An 18042-nucleotide genomic window follows, 5' to 3' on the forward strand; every position below is an offset into this window, starting at 1 on the left:
ATATATATTCGCCGCTAAAATGTACTTTTAATTTTTCCTTGCGATTGATTTACCATTGCAATTAGTTGTTGTTTTATAAAAATATTGTATAATGTCATAAATGTATGTAATTGAATATTACAAATAGTAATTTATAACATATAAATTATCTCAAAAGTAAATTGTAACTATAATAAATTGTTTAATACATGGAAAAAAATGTTGTATCAACAGCGTCAGTGTTATTGAGATAAAATTTATTGATACAACACATCTCTCTCTCTCTCTCTCTCTCTCTCTCTCTCTCTCTCTCTCAATATTAATGAACAAAAAACATCAGATAATTGTTTTAATTTAAATATTTGGTGCAATAATATCCAATTGAATTAACTATTTATGCTTATGGTAGCCCGTGACGTCGTCGTTTAATTGAAGCAACTTTATTTTTTTTCCGTGTAGAAAACTGAACATTTAATCGCTTATTTATCTTTAACACATTTTTCATTTCGTGTTAAAAGATATTATAGTCACTTTTATTTTAAATTATAATAAGAATGTTTGATAATTTATCCTCTAAATCTAAATTTTTTAAAAAGAATGTTGTATACTGCTAACGTCTCGGATTGTTTTGTAAAAAAATATGTAATTTACTAATAAAATATCAAGTTTCAATAAACATTATATCTAAAACAATTAAATTACAATTGAATTCCGTATCAAAAGCGTATTAAAACTGTTCAACTGTAAAAAAAACTTTATTGTATATATGTAATCGAAACCAGAGATTAATTTTATTTCATGCTTTTATATTATCTGTCTTTTATAGTTACAGCGTTAGATAAATAATTTCTAGTTAAAAGCGAATTTTAACTCACTGCTGATTATGTTTCATAGTAACTGTAATTGCGTTGTTTTCATAACAATTGATACAGCGAGGTGATTTTACGCTTGTTTGCGGTTATCCTAATTAATCATCAAAATCGCTTTGTTAGTTTTGATTTTAACCAAATGATAGCAAAAGTAATCAAACATGATAACGGAAATGGATGAAAACGTAAAACATGAAATATCAAAATGTAGTTATTATCGTACATTACGCTCTTGTCCAATTAACTACATACTTCATTCGTTAGAAAGTTATAGATATTATAAATGCTTTCCATATATGTTTTACTTATCGCGCGCATATTGATTTCATTTAATAGATATCAAAGAGGTAATTAGCTAATGAGACCAACATTACCTATTTACTTCCATAAATATAAGGAATAACACATATTTTATGAAAATGATGTTTTATCAAATATTATTACCGTTTATTCAAATTGTTATTACGTTTTATCAAATATTATTTTATTAAACATCATTGTCGTCAGTTAATTTTCGGTGTACTTCGGAATGCCCTTATATAACTACCAAAATATTTGACGCGCAATAATTTAGTCGTCTATGTTGCCATTATCTATATGTATAACGTAAAAACGTATTTCGAAAACGCTTACGATGACATTCAATGGACCAATGAATACCCGGAAATTCACAAAGTGTGTAAAATTATTTCGCTGCTGGCAGCGAATTGCGGATTAATATGCATTGCAACATCGCATTTGTATTCGCGATTATCGTCACTAGCTAACTAAAACATTATCTTGTCAATCCGCGTCGGCCGCAAATTTGCGAGTAATCAAGAGGAGATGCCGAAAATGCAAAATTCGCAATTGGTAAACCCTCGCGTCGCGGCGCGGCGCTGCGCAATCATTGACTAATTAAAATGCAATCGGCGTATGTCGAATTAGCATAAGCAAATTCTTCCCGGCTATCCTTTTTTCGTTCCTCCCCGTCCATTTCGCGAGATTCACTTTGTTTTCGATTCCCTGTTTACGCTGCTATTGCATGCCTCCGCCTGTGCGAAACAACGCAATGTAAATTGTCTATCAGTTGTTTGCCGCCGAAAAACAACTGGTGGCAATTAGCTGCCACCAGTAAAATTAATTCATTGTAATGACTATATGCACGTGTTACTTTACTTTGCTGACGCGAAAATTGTCCGTTTATAACATGCAATAAAAATAATAAATTAGACTTTCTGACATTAAATTAAAATAAACTCTTTATATAACTCATAATATTCAGATAATTGAAATTTATGTTATACATCTGAAAAATAAAAAAAATTTATTGTATATAATTTTATTTGTATTTTATTTTCCATATTTCATGTCTATATCTATTAAAATGCCTTTAGTATTTCTGAAAGAAATCTTTTTTGCGGATATTTAAATCGAGATATAATAATTATTGAGAACATTAAGGGGATAAAAAAATTAAAAATACAATTTAAAGTTTACTTGTAATTAATATAATACAAGCGTACTCTCTTCATGTTCTTGTTTCATAAAAAATTTTATAAGCCAAGTCTTCTATGGAAGTTTCAATATCTTTTCGTATATTTAAACTTTTACGTAAGCTCTGTATCGATTTTTCGATCTTCTGCTGTTGCTCTTTCACAATTTTCTATTTCGGTATCTGACCCTTCCTCGTTTCGCGCAACTCTGGTTTATTGGATAATAAATGTTTAAACCTATATAAGCAAATTACCATGCCACATCCGGCGAAGTTATTATTGAAACGTGCTAGCCGAAAGTCGTGAATATGCCTTTTTGTATACCTCTTTTGCGAAGTTGCCTTTTCGATAACGTACATCACATTGGAGATTTCCACCATTCCAAAATTTCACGAGTAAAATTCTGCGCATTCGCCCTCTCATAACAAGACTTACATTTTATCGTAATCTATCGCTTAAATCGAAATGAGATTTTCTTTGTTGAAGAATTTCACGAAGATGCAAAGCAAAGCTCTTGCTATGTTAAGGAAATAATTAATAACTGTTGTATTTCTCATTTTCATGTATCTGTGGAATTATTCAGTATACAATTTCTGCACTTTTGAATGGAAAAAGAAACAATGTATAATTGATGTTGCTAATTATAGCTGTAGTAATTACTGCTAAATTCACTTAGCAGCAGAAATCAGTTATGCAGGATTGTTAAATAAATATCGTTAATTTACGCAAACGTTTCGCTGATTGTACAGCAGAGCTGTACTTTGTAATTAATAATGCCGATTAATAATTTGGTGTGATTGAGAATTATGGAATGGGGAAGTTGTTACATCGTGGATTGAATTTCTTATTTTTTTCGCGTACTATATTTATATCCCGCCATACCTGCAGTATGTGATCGCACTGATCGCATACATATACGCATATTGAGATAAGTGTCATGTAACGCGCAATTTACCAAGCAAAATAACGCTATGAAATATTTCGTCACTTTCGTGTACAATATATACGTTATGTGTAGCACATGGCATAGAATTTTCAAGAAATAACATGGGTTCCGGTGGACCTTTTGGGGTCGCAACGGAAAATTTCACCGCTGGTAATTTTTACATTGTAATTTACTTTTTATCTGCGGAAATTAGTTAAGAGGAAAACAATTACAGCCTATAAAAATTATAAAATTTTCAAAGATTTTTAATTATACATTCTAGTCCGTGATTATGTAATAAATATAGAAGATAAAATTAATTATCTCTTTTTCTGATATTAATGTATTAATTAATTGGAAATATTCGGATGAGATAATTAGCAAAATCTATATTTCTATAATAGAAAAAAAAATCTGAGTGCAAATGTATGCGACAAATTTTATTATTCCTTTCGTGTCAGTTATATATTTTATTGATTTCTTCACAAGCTCTAAATGAGTTCCAGTTACTAATACGCGTCTTTAAAAATACAGTAATTGTTTTTCGAAAGCATTTCCCTAATACCGCGATGCTTATTGTAGACACGTTGCACACAATTGCAAAAACTGTCTACACGTACGTATATCCCGCATTTAAACAATGCCATCGGCAAAATTAATAAACGCGGGCGTTGTTTTCATGACATTCGCGAAGCAAAAATTCCGGAAAATAAAAATCCGCGACTCACAATTGATTGCTGTTTTGACATTTTGGCATTTTGACATTTCGACGGCTGGTACGCTCGTGCGCCTCTGTTGTTGCTCGAGCTTGTTTGACAAATAGTTTGCGGCCGCTTAAAAAACAATGAAAGAAACTGCTATAGTACTATGAATTCATAGAAATGGCGAAGACATCAAATTGATGAGCCAAGTGGTTGAAAGGAATAATTTTTATTCAAGCATCTTGCCGAATACATGTCGCAGGAAAAACGACTATAAAAACTTTAGGCTATACTATATATAAAAAAAAACTACAGAAACGATTGCAACAATAATTCATTTAATCCAAAGTAAAATTTAACTTCTTTATCAATCGCAAATGTATCTCTTTGTATTTGTAACATTTCATCATTTATATCAATATGAATTTTTCTTTGTTAAAAGAATTTACAGCAAATACAAAGCAAAACTTTGATTAAAACCAAAAGATCAATTAATTACTGCAACATTTCTATTGTATACAAAATTGTAGATCTTGCACTTTTTAATTGAAAAGAAACGGAGCAAAATACAACTTGGATTAAATTTAAAATACTTCAATTTCTTTCCTTTTCGTACGTATTATTTTTGTACGTATTATTTTTTCTATGTAACGGCTTCGTTTTCTTTTAACGATTTTTTAAGGTTTCGTAACAAATTAATTGTATTAGGATATTGATTTTGCTTTTCTTCCTCTTATTATTCGTTTGTTCTGCAAGACTAAGCAATAAATAATTATAATGCATTGTGTACAATTTGAAGGCAATTTTCTCTAGTAGTTATAGAAGACTTTGTATGTTCGTATATAGCAAAAATATCTAAATATATGTACTTTGTCATTATCTCCGTACAGTATCTTAATAGCGTATTCTAGAGATTAATTAAATTGCAAATCCTGATACAAAAATGATATAAATAATACGAAAATACAAATAATTTCAATATCAACTCTAATTGAAATATAATTAATTAAATACGATATAATTTATATGTATAAACAGTTTTTGCAACGAAAATATATATACTTCAATTTACAAGTAGATATGATGGATGAATAAAAGATTATAATAATTAAATTAATTATTTTAAAGTAATTTAAAAAATAATTAAATTTATATAGAATAGGTTTTATATTTTTAATTAATTTTAATGGAAATTTTACTTTAAAGAATATTTACATAAATTAATATTATTAATATGTGCTAAATTTTTACCTTTCGGGAAGAACAAAATTATATAATTTAATAAGTAAAAACTTTTTCTTTTGTAATTTTAATTCAATCAAAAATAAAATAAAATAATTTATTAATTTATTGTTTTCTTGATTTATTAAAATCACAATCTCAACTCTCGTATGATGTAGGCAAAACAAAATAATAATAAATTAATTTCCATTCTCAAAATAAAGATAAACTTTATTTTTCAAAAATGTAGATTTAAAGTTTTTAATAATGAAGTCTTAAATGAAGTAATTAGACGTTAAATTTAAATTGTCATTTAAAAAGGTTTGAATATTTTAATAACATGTTACAAACCAGACTCGCCATTATGTTCCGTCCGCCTCTCCTCTCATTACGCAATATTTGTTAATTATTTCAACGCGACGAAAGGACGCACTTTTCAGGTAAACGGCTGTGCTTTATAGTGATTTTTTTTCTTTTCATAACGGCGCAACCCGGTTTTATAAAGTCAAAGCATACCTTCTATCCGCATCGTGAGAGTAAAAAGTCGGAAAAAGTTTTGATGACTTTGTGGAAACGTTGCTTGTCATCTCGTTCGTTTAATGTGCAAGACACTTTTCGTATTTCTGTGTTTAATGTAAATAAATAATAACGTAAATGCGAGTAAGTGAGCAATGGACTAAAAGCGACTCATTCCTCCTTATACTAATTTTACTCATTGTCAGTGTGAAACATGGCATCGTTCTAAGACAACGGCATTAATCCCTTTGCGATTCTATATCGTGACCTGTATAAGATAAAATGCTGTAAGTGCTTAATTGTTACTGAAGTAAATTCAACCACTATAGTAGTGCAAATTTCATTTGTTTGATATACTCTCGATAATTTAATAAATCGTATTATCCAGTTGTACCGAAACACAGCAAAAATAGCTTTAAAACGAGAGAGGATTATTAAATAATGATTAAGCCATCGTTGTATTTACATCTTAATAAGCCCAACTCCCTCCGGTCACCCCGGGATATTTTTATGACGCGAATCAATATGGAATAAGAATGCGCGATAAAAAGTAATTTACTTCTCGAAAGCCCAAAGAGATAGAATATATTTTCGATTCTCAGCCATTCGCCTGGTCTTTTTCGTCGAATACTTTCTTTCCGGTGAAAGATATATCGCAGTACACGCCATGGGTTCTTTATTCGATACACACGCCGGCAACCACTCACTCACCCATACGCACACCTGCACACGGCGGTATGCCACTGAAGCCTTGCCAATAGCAAATAAATAGACGATATAGGGGAGGGTACGACAGCAAGGGGGTCAGGACATTACGTGGCTATTTCGTGAGGCGAAGGGACGCGAGAGGTGTGTGGGCGCGAGATTTAGAGACGTTTAATTTTCCAAAAAGGTGGATTTGCGACCGCCATCGCGACGCTTGCGTCGCCAATTTATCGTCAGAGTCGCGCACTCGCTGGATATTCGCTTACCAATAAGGAAAAATTCTTTTCTTACCTTTATTTACGTTGCTTGTCCGCATATTCCATTTTCAGCACCTCTAGACGATTTATTTTCGAGGAATCTTTGCCTTCCATATTCCGGACCGATATATTTGTCACTTGTCCTGAAACAAGATATTACATATTGACAAATCTATATATGAATGCCATTTTAAATAATCGTTCTCAATAGAAATTGCTTTTAACACTGCATCGCTTATATTGCAACGTTCTAAAGTTGAACCTAATAGATTTAATATAAAATATTGTTCTGACTTTTGGACTATTTTTTATCAGATGTTAAAAATAAGAGATATCCATGATAATGCAATTGCATTTTACTACCGATTAATCGTTACGCGCTCGTCGTTTCGTTGAAAATAAATTCAGTCGCACGTTTGTTTAGTATTCATGTAATGGAGAGAGCGTATTTTCAATTAAATGCCTAACATGCGGTTACGCGATTCAATAACTTTTACAACAATGAATGATGTGAATTACTATTTAAAAATAAGATATTTCGAAACTGTCACATTACTTATTTTTTTCGACGCAGGTCGTTTCTTTACACAACGCTCTCGATCATTATAGGTATTGCAAATTGAAGAACTTTCTTATGAAGAAGTATAAACGGATAAAAGATTTTCTAGTATAAAAAAATCATTCGCGAAAAATACAAGTTGCGTATTAATGTAATTTCTTCAAAATTTTCATTCTCAGCTAATTATACAATTTCAAAGATTACATATATCGATTAACATATAACGTGTATAAAAATATATAACTTTACAATTAGATGTAGTGGTAAGTTCTTTTTCTAATCGGTCGAAAACTTACGCTCGCAATATCGCAATCGACGCGAGCAAGAAAAACCGCAAAGTTCGGTCGGAATCCCCCGCGCAACCGCATCTACCATCCGCGAGCTGGAATCCAGGCTAAAACCCGCGAGGAGATCTCGCGAGAAACTCGAAATGAGCGTATCGACAGAGCGGAAGAAACGTAGCCGGCGGAATTAACCGGTAAGATAAACTTTGCCGCTGTAAATTTCCTAGGTGACATTAGCGATCGAATTAGAAAGTCGCTCTCGGGTGCCGTCGCGTACCGAAACTTCCGAAACGGCGAACAGGACGTCCATTAAATTTAGCCGGTGCATTTCTTGGATACACGAAAAATAAAAACTTATACAAGCGCTTATATTTCTCATCTTTGCGACCGTTCCGAGCGATACCGGTGATACTGAACATTTCGTCTGTCACTTCATTTTCGAGAGAATCGGTCGGCCTTTGAATTTATTTACTGGACCAATTTAATGCTCAAATTGCGTAGGGCTGTTCTCCGGGGATTTGTTATCGAGGGATCGACGAGCGAGATTAATTGCCGGGAATCGCGCGGACTTGCTGTAACCATTTTGGAGAATAAATTAGACTAGCTTCGGGAGCGCGGTCGCGGCGAATTTCTATTTTGATTACTATCTTGTTGTTAACACAATGATGGTGCCCTAAACGATGTTGAAAAATTCGATCAATACATGTGTACCTAATACGAAGAGCGATAAATCAATTTTACTTCATGAATTAAGCGAAACTCGATTAAGTTTACGTAATTTGAAACAATATATTATACAATAGTTATATCTATTTATACTAAAAACAAAAAAGTTCTAACACACAGTTCTAAAATAAAAAATATCTTTCTCCTGGCCGCATCATTTCCATTAGTAATGTAGGACATCTATCGATGTGTGGTGACGCGTTATTTTTCTAAAATTAATATTCAGATAAGTAAATAATAATTAAATTTCGTTTACGATGGCTATTTTATCACGGATATCGATATATGGCTCGTCCGATATGAAAGTCCAATGTAAAAACAGGAAAATAGAATTTTAATATTTCAACGCAAAAATAGCGATGACGAAGTCTGAACGTTATATTTTCAGATCTTTAGAACGCCGTCAGATCTCAATTTCCGGGGCATTTTTAAATGCAGGCAGGTAACGTGAGATCTTTCCAGGGAGTAATTTTCGGCGAATAACTGAAGTTATGGTGCGGGAATGGAGATTACATCGATAGCGGATTAATATCGTAAATGCGAAATTTAATGTTAAAGAGCGAAAGCATTTTATAGCGCTCTAATCGATAAGCTGCGGCGTCGATCGCAAACCATTTACAATCCCGGCACCGTGGGGGAGAATATTTCATTATTGCACGTTACACAGCGTAATATATTACGACACATTATTACGCATCATTCATCGTTCATGTTTGTTTTAATCCGCGTGCTGCTTTATAATTTATATCCAAAATGCAGCGCGTTTTTGATTTCTTAAAGAGAGAGTAGAATTAATGTTGTAATTGAAAATAAAGGTCTTCCCTAATTCGATACTAGACTGAATAAATACTGAACAAATCAGATATTACCTATATACATTGAGAAATTGCATGCTGGTTATATTGATCTTATTAACTTAAAAAAAAGAACACTTAAAATGTATTTTAAGTGTTGTATTTTAATGGAAAATATACAAAGAAAATCTTGTAACGTTTGCAAACGTTACAAGATTTGGAAATAAAATTATCGCGAATTATTCGTGATAAGTCAACAATAACATTTATTTTAAAAAAGTATCGTTTACTTTGCAACGTACATCTCTCGAATGCAAAGGAGCTTATACGTAGTGTTTATCTTGAACTAGATGTACTCTCAGTACGCAGATTTTCGAGACGCGTATTCCAAAAACAATTCGGGACATTTGGAGAAAATGAGAACGAAAGGTAAACAAAATAGAGAGAATCGGGAGACAAAGATGGCGAGGCTGGGAAAAGAACATGGTCGGAAAATTGGACTTTCCTAGGTTTGCCGAAGAGTGAGATGCCCAGCCGGCACTACCGATTCCAAGGCGAATTGGAGTCAGCCTTATCTGATCTGGGCGCTCGTATAAATCCCGACAATCAAAAGATGACCATCTAAACAGTCGCGTTCTCCTAAGAAATGCTCTTAAACGGCTGGAAAAGTACTGCCACCCCTTTCGCATTTGCAACGAATAGCAGAATGCGATAACCTGTAATCTATGATTTAAATTATAACTTTATTTATGACAATGAACCACACAATAATAGATATAAACGTAAAAAAAAAAATGATTGAAAAACTGAAATAAAAAAAGTTATAAATTCCTACAAAATAAACTGTTTTAAATCATAGAACTTAATACTATAATATAAAAGAATTATGATAACAGAGAGATACTATTATTTCCATTTAAAATCTACTTACGTAAAATATTTTTATTTTGTTAAAAATTTATACTTTGATATAACGCATGTGTCTCTGTTACATTTAATTTCTTGACAAAATGTTATTCCAAACATGTACGCTTTTTTAAATTCATACCGCGTTTCAATTTACCCGTGCATAAGACAGCAGAATTTTATTTTCTCGGCGATTATCGATTTTCATATCTCGGCGTGTCCCAAGTGTAAAGCAATAAATCGTCCTCTTGACGCAAGAGCAAAAATTGATAATTCGATAAAAAAATTTCCTGCCATGCTTGACTAAATTCACCTGTCGAGAGTTTCGCGTTTGTCGATGTTAGAAGACCCTCTGCGAAGGAATAAGCACGTCCCTTTGAAGAGACGTTAACAATATAATAAAACTGAAAAATACATTCGATTCGGTGAATTTAGATTGCAATATTTACCATCCTTCGGGAATTTTTTTCCATTTCGCACCATATCTCCTTTAATCATTATCGCATCATCCAAGCGGCGTAGTTTTAATGCGAAAGTTATCGCCAGTTAAAACACCACGTGACAAATATATGGGAACTAATTGACCAAAGCATGCGCTGAAATTATTTTCATTTTCACGCCGATACGATTTATTGAGCAAACGTTAATTGGAGCATCACAGATAGACGGGTACGGCATTACTCGCGTCGGGCGTACGCGGTTATGACGCGTGTATCCGTTGTGCCGTGTATTTACACGCGAATTTTCCTAATTCCAGCGGGAGAAATTGGTATTGGAGCATTGAGAAAAAAATAACACATCACGCGCAGATGTGACGGCGAGAGCTTTGCGGGACGCCGTCATTTGTTGGTTAGCAAACTGCAGTTGAAGTTCTGCGGAAACTCGCGTCACCCGCTAGAAACTCGCGCTTTTAGGCTGCACGTAATGCGATATTTCATCCTTGACTATTTCACGCGACAGGAACAATCGTAACTTTATTAGCCCGCGATTATTATCTTAATCGATTGTCGCACCTTGCCGACAGTTTTATGAATAATGATTTGAAAGGTAATGTATTTCTTGCACAATTATTTGTCGTTATCTAAATGGTAAATGACGAAAAAGATGTTGTTTAGCAAAAAGCTTATTTTATCTAATAATATTATCTATCTGGCCGCTTCTGATGCATATATATTCCAATCGACGTTTTACTATCGATTCTTTCAATGAGAAATTCCATCGAGAATCCAGATGGAAAAATACCGACGTGAAAATCTGGCGCGTTATAATGCCATACAGACATAATAAGAGCAGACATGGTCTAGCGAGCAAATAATCTTCTAATGGATCTACTAATAGGACAAGCAAAGACGAGGTTGTCTCTTCTCTGTCGCGAAGGGTGAAAACCCATTTGGCGAGGGTGTCAGAGGGCTCGTGTGGCATCGCACGGTAGCTCGAGGCAAATACATGGACGAAGCATTTATCGGCCGTATCAATCGTTATCGAGGTGAAACAATTCGAGGATATCTGCGGTCCTCATGATGGCCGTGTCTCTCATCTCCGTCCCCTCCTTTTCTCCCCCGTGGGAACGAGTTATCGGAAGCGATCGATACTTGCCGCGCGGAACACTTAAGGCGAGATACAACCGTTTGCTGGCCGTTCGCTGGTATTCATAGGTAAATAATCGTTATAACGCGTCCCCGACTCAGAGCTCATTAAATTATTTCGCGATTTTAACGCTCTTAGTATCTGAGTGCGGACATGCGATGGGACGATCGATATCTTCCCAATTCTCACACGACAATACTATTTTCTCAGTATCTCTAAATTGTTCAGGAAACACGATAATTAAATATCCGGAAAAAAATAGACGAACATTGTTAGTCAATTGTGCAGGCGAGTTAATTATGCATCATTTATATGGATGCTTCGTTTACCCCTAAGTACATAATTTATCATCATTGCTTAATTGCGCGCTATCGTGACTACAAACATCGTAATATATCCTGTAAATTACATCTCGCTGTTTCCTTAGACGTGCAATTACTCGCCTATAGACATATGTGTTATTTATGGAGTGTTTTTAAGTGTTGCTTGTCTATAGAAACGTTATATGTGTAAAGAAATGTATTCTCAAACTCTTAATGTAACGCTAACTATTTTTACATGTTTCCTATTATCGTAATTATTTTCCTTTTCACAAATTATGCATTATGCATCTTAAGAAAATGATATTAAAAATAAAAGTTTTAAATTGGTACGTGGATTACGTCATGTTCTTTGTACATCCCTCGGTATAACGCAATTTTAAGTTTTCACTTCTTTAAGTTCGCTAAGCCTAAATAAATACTTCTCGCAGGCGAGTTCGCCAATTTCCATAATACCTCGTTACTCGCCAGTTAATGATGAAATAACTTTCGCGTTCTAATTCTAATCGGATTGTTACTTCTCGCTAAGTCAGCGAACAATTAGCGAGGGGCTACATCAATTCGGTGAGCAAATAGAAGGTCTCTTTGCTGCGAGACAGATTCGATAATACTGCCGCGACGGATTCTCAAGAAACGCTCGGGACACATCTCAGCAGATAGTAACTCGATTTCGAATTCTCCGAGCGGAATTCCCCTTTGCTCGTGGTCTGATCCTTACGCTCCGTGACTACTTTCTAGCGACGCGCGGCGGCCACCATTCTCTCGCGATATGGCGGGGGCAATAGGCTGGCGCGCGCGCGGGGTGGAAAAGTGCGATACGGTTTTCCAACGGCTTACGGATAAGTCGCGGAAAGCCAGCGGGGTAATAGCGACGACCGGTATGAATCAGCCGTAAGAGTTCTCTGAGAGATCCCGGCATTGGTGCAGTAATATATTTCCCGTGTCGATAGCGATCGATCGTTTCAGGCGAATAAAATGTCAATACTCTTGTCGCGTTTCGGTTTAACCTCCACTGGTACGCTTCGCTCGAGAGAAGCGAGGCTGAGTAAGATATAAGCGTAAAATATAAGAGAGGGAACGTTACGGCGCGCGGCGGCGCGTACGATCCTCTATACGTGTATGACCGCGGAGATACAGGAGAAATAGCGAGAACCGTGTTTCCCGGCTGCTTCGACCGCTTTATCGTCGGAGAAGTGACGTACTTCGTGGGTTCCCGCGCACGGACCGAGCTCTCATCTCCACCGTAATACGTGATAATAAGAATAGCTTGTGCGCCGGAACGCTGGAATCCGCCTCCTCTTTCGCTGGTTCTTCGTACGTTCCCCGTACTTAATGCCTTTGCGAGATAACGCGACAATAAATGCTCGGCGTACGTACATGTGTGCACAAAATTAGAAAAAGGAAAGAACGAGAGGGAGAGAGAAAGAGGAGAATATGCCCTCGCAGCGTTTGTGAGTTGAAGATCATGGCTCCAGCGTCGCCAATTGGCAAATATTCCTCCTTCATTTGTAAAATTATGCAAATTATGTAAAATTATATAGTTACTCGCTATCGTTGGCTCGCCCCGTATATGTGTGCCAAGTTATAATTTAAGTCAACGGAAAGGCACTTCCGCCGCGCTGGAAACCGGGTTTCCAACACGCCGGTTCGTATGCGGTTTTCACTCCGTTTCGCGGCATCCCGGTGCCGCGAGGATCTTCGGGGAGGCAGAGGACAACAGTTTCTCGAGCGGTGAACTGCGCGCTGGCCCCGATAGGAGCGAGGAGAAATAACTCCTGGATGCGGGAGGAACGTGAACCGCGGCGCGCGGCGCGGCGCGGCGAAAGGGGTGGAGAGACCGGCGGGAGGTGGGCGATACAGATAAGGAATTTTCCGTGCGGGGAGATTCCGTGGCGGCGGGTTATCCTTTCCCAAGGAATCCAGGAACCTCGGCTCTCGAGTGGGGACGAATTGCCCCTCGAGATTCACGGCGCGATCCTGGCCGTAGGGCGCGTTACATTCGTGCGCTTAGGTACCGGTGCGCGTCCTGAAGGACGAATCGCCCCGCCGTTGGTGGCAGGCTTGGATTACCACGGAGCAACATGGTGAAATTACGTTCCCTGACTTAGCGATCTCCTTCTTTTATTTCATCGTCCCCGATAACGTCCGGCGCACAGAGAACCGCAGATGGGATGATCCGAATGATCTTTGTTTCGCGTGTTTCCAGCAAGATGCTGGTAAATAATACCGTACACAATATGCGAAGCGTAACTATATTTTCTGTCTATTTGTTACGAATATGAAGCCCCCATGACAATTTATCATGATAATTAAGATATACAAAATTTGTATTTTTAGATTGTATTAAAAATCTTTTTTCTGTTTTGAAATATCTTTTAATAAATCTTCAATAATAAAAAAAAAGTTAAGGAAAAGTACTTTTAAGTAAACTCTATTTTTTCGGTGCAACAAGTTTAAAGTTTAATAATCTAGATATTTAATTCTAAATTTGAAAAACTATAGCAAGTAATAAGACCGTTCTCAAAATATTTCTAATTAAAATAAAGTAAATTGCCGTGAAAATTAAGTTTGAGAACTTTAAAACGCTTTATATATTAAATGCTTTTCCTCCTTCTATTCGTACACGCACACAGATGGTTTTATATCTCCCTAAATAGGTATTTATTCTTAAAGGATGTTTATCGCGAGAACAGATAAAGTTGTATTCTATTCTGCTCTACTCTATTCTATAGTTTCCTTTAGTAACGTAAATATACAGAAAACATTCAGAGACGCTTCGAGTTACAGCTACGAACAATTTTAGACCTGCGAGTGGGTAACGCCATTCGGCGAACTTAAATCTTAACGTATAGAGGGAGGGATAAAAGTACGAGCAATCGAAAAGGGATTAGCTAGTTTCGATTTATGTGGCCGACCGAGGATGTAAAGTGAAATTTTCTTATTCGGCGCCTTAATCCTTCGGCACATTATCAGATTCACGATCCATAAAACTCTCGAGAAAGAATCTCGGTGACGATATCGTGCATCTTGTTTAAACGCCGAATTCTTCACTAGACTACTAGAGATTCAAATAAATGATGAAATTATAATTAAGTGAACCAATTAAGGATAATCTATCATTCTGGAACACAATAAATTTTAAACAATATTCACCTATTTTGCCTATGATTGTTTCGATACTGGTAATACTAACAAGCAGCACTTCGAAAAATTAAGAATTATACATAGATAAAAGAGATTCATAAAAAATACATAATTATGCAATTTCTAAAAAAAATATACTTTGATTCGCGTGATTTCTTCTTAATAAAAATATCATGACACATTTTTAATGTCCATTTCTACCAACGCAGATTAACTGTAATCTCAGTTTAACTTACTTCTTATCTTTTTTCTTGTTTTAAGAATTAGAAAAAGATAAAAAAGTAATGAAGTTAAACCGAGATTGAAGTTAATCTACATTGGTAGAGTGGGACATAAGTGTTATACATCGTTAAAAGTTCAAAAAATTTCATACACTAAAAATTACGAACTATCGCAGTATTTTACTTCGTAATGTAATTCCAAAAATATATAAAACTATATAAAAAGAATTTAGTGCGCAACGACTTGCAGATAAAGACTACAATGTCGAACAACACGATTTAAGAATTAATTAAACCGTGGAATGCACGAATTTTGCGGAGAGGAATAAAAATATCATTGGTTTTCCGTTTCTTCAGAAGTATTGTATTAATTAAACGTCGAAATTGATATCGAAACATGGAAAGCAATACCGAGAGCATCATATCGTGGGTAATGGAATTAATACAGACCGACATAAATGGTCATGCGGAATCGGGTCGATCGGGATAAACAATCATAATAAATCAAGAGTAGACTGTATGATGAGAATGTTGAACTAACGCAAAAGTAATAGCCAAAGCAAACGAGTGAAATTGCGTCTTTGCGTATGATGAAAAGCTTTGCAATATATATATTAGGTTAAATAGAATCGAGATTTTAGGAAACCAAAAAAAATATATATATAACAAGTGACATTTATATAAAGGGAACAGAGTACATTTGATTAAAGTAAATCTGTACTGAAATATTGGACAAATTTTCGATGTGATAAAATTGATACATTATATAAATATACGCTATACGCTATAACAGTGCATTTTTATAAAAAAAAAAATATTATTTATTTCCATTCTTTCACGGGATTATGTTCTAATTTACGATTTGTTTTGAAATATTCTTTTATTGCGACGAGTAAAGCTATTTTTTATTTATTTTTTTTATATGTGATAGATCAATTTCAGCATAGTGTAAAAAATATAAAGATATACCACACAAATAAAATAAATCGAATAATAATTCCCTGTGTATGAATAGACATACTGTTTGCAGATGCGGAATATTCCAGAGTTCCGCATAGTCTGATAAATGATTCGTCATTTAATATGCCGTCTGAAAACTCTCCTGTATATATTCCTTTATGCAAAGAGAGATATATCTGCATATAGATAATCATTTTAAAGTAATACTCCGCTAAACCAGTAATTTCTGAAACTCAGAACTATCTATGGATTCCCCAAAATTTAATATATTTTTATCTTAAACAACAGCAGACTGCGTTGTCACGCGAGAAGTAATAAAATACAATGATGATGAGTGTAGGAAATGGAACGAGCTTCCGAGATGTCTGGATCCGAGATCGAGTTACGATAAAATGAAAAACCCGTATGGTACTATAAGCAACGTGGAACGCGATGGTGTTATGGGGGACCGAAATGAAACGTGATGTGGTGCGAAAGAGACGATGCGGTACGTTACAACAAAACATGAGATGCAATTGGACTAAATGAGAAGTTACAAGCTATCGTAACGATAAGAAAAGAAATGTAGAACGTCGAAAGAGGTTGAATGCCACTACGCTCCTTATAACTCAATTTCGCGTATATAGCATATTTACAGGATGTTTTCTGTCGTTTTTACACAATGGCAATATTTGAAATTGTGTGATACGAATAATTGGCAAAATTCATTAAACATATATCTTTTATATAATACATAAAATATCGACTCGCTATTCTATCACGATGAATTTGCTTCGCGTTGCTGATTGCTCTATTGCGTGCCGAAATGTACTAAAATTCTAATCGATATATAGTCACCTGGAGATTACCTGACGGGCACCCACGGCAATAAAAGGTAACGTTTTACATGGAAAGAGGCCGACTTTCGATCTGTTTTTTTGCACAGTGTTTCTTTTTTTCCATTCTTGATACCTGTACGTACCCCTAAAGTACCATAAAGAGTACCAAAAATACTTCTCTCGTCTCGTATTGTCTGGAGTTAACCCATATCGATTAGATTAGATATGTATACATCCTGTCAGACTCGCCAGATAATCTCGTGGTGACTATTTTTTTAACGAAATATGCCGTACAATTTTGGTACATTTTCAAAAAATCGTCGTTTTAAAAAAGCTAGAAGTATTTCAGTATCCTATAAATATTTACTTTCACCCAACGAGAATAAATAATCAAAATTTTAATTAGTGATTGTATAGACCGCTATATATCGAACGGCGAAATTAGCACCAATTTGCGTTAATGAAGGGCATTCCGTTTATAATTATGGTAAAATCGTTACAATTTCGGAACAATATCATACGTAGGTCGATGATGTATGAAATGCATGTTGCGACCAGAATTTACAATCATCGCGAAATGTGTTGCGCGCCTGTATATGCAAATCGAATGCATCCATAATTTTTCTTCTTAGATTTTGTTTTTAGTCTGCCTAAAATTATCGTGTATTCCAATCGTTTATATTTCCCTCGCATTGCAAATTATATAAATATTTTACCAGCAGCTCTCACAATAATGTGGAATAACTCGAGACGAGTCATATTTAACTTCCTTACGTGTTTATTACATCTATCGCAATGCAATATCAAGAAACTATTTTTATTTGTCCCTTGCAATAATAATAATATTTGCCGAGCTATATAATTTGCTTCGCAGAGTAAATTTTGAGAAAACAATTAAACATCCTCACAAAAATCTTTACTTTTAAAAAATTAAAAAAAAGAACTGTATTTTAAAGTTCTTTATTAATTTATCTTTTCAGGTTATCTGTTTTTGATTATTGCTAAAATCAGTTTATAATATAATAACATCAAATTGAAATACCATTTACAGACAAATTCAATATATTTCGTATTA

General features: G+C 34.8%; 1 protein-coding gene and 1 long non-coding RNA gene across 9 annotated transcripts in view; one reads left to right on the plus strand and one right to left on the minus strand.

The window, feature by feature from the left end:
• LOC139822839 (uncharacterized) overlaps nucleotides 1-18042 on the minus strand; it is a 273173-nt gene that overhangs the window by 135400 nt on the left and 119731 nt on the right. For all 3 annotated transcript variants that reach the window (XR_011734617.1, XR_011734618.1, XR_011734616.1), the window contains exon 5: nucleotides 6683-6791. This is a non-coding gene — a long non-coding RNA (uncharacterized lncRNA). The remainder of the gene's footprint in view (nucleotides 1-6682; nucleotides 6792-18042) is intronic.
• The window catches only part of Mp (collagen XV/XVIII-type protein multiplexin), a 214114-nt gene that overhangs the window by 78724 nt on the left and 117348 nt on the right, over nucleotides 1-18042 (plus strand). The window lies entirely within an intron of this gene.

Source organism: Temnothorax longispinosus, chromosome 12, assembly GCF_030848805.1.
Source record: "Temnothorax longispinosus isolate EJ_2023e chromosome 12, Tlon_JGU_v1, whole genome shotgun sequence".
Lineage (NCBI taxonomy): Eukaryota > Metazoa > Arthropoda > Insecta > Hymenoptera > Formicidae > Temnothorax > Temnothorax longispinosus.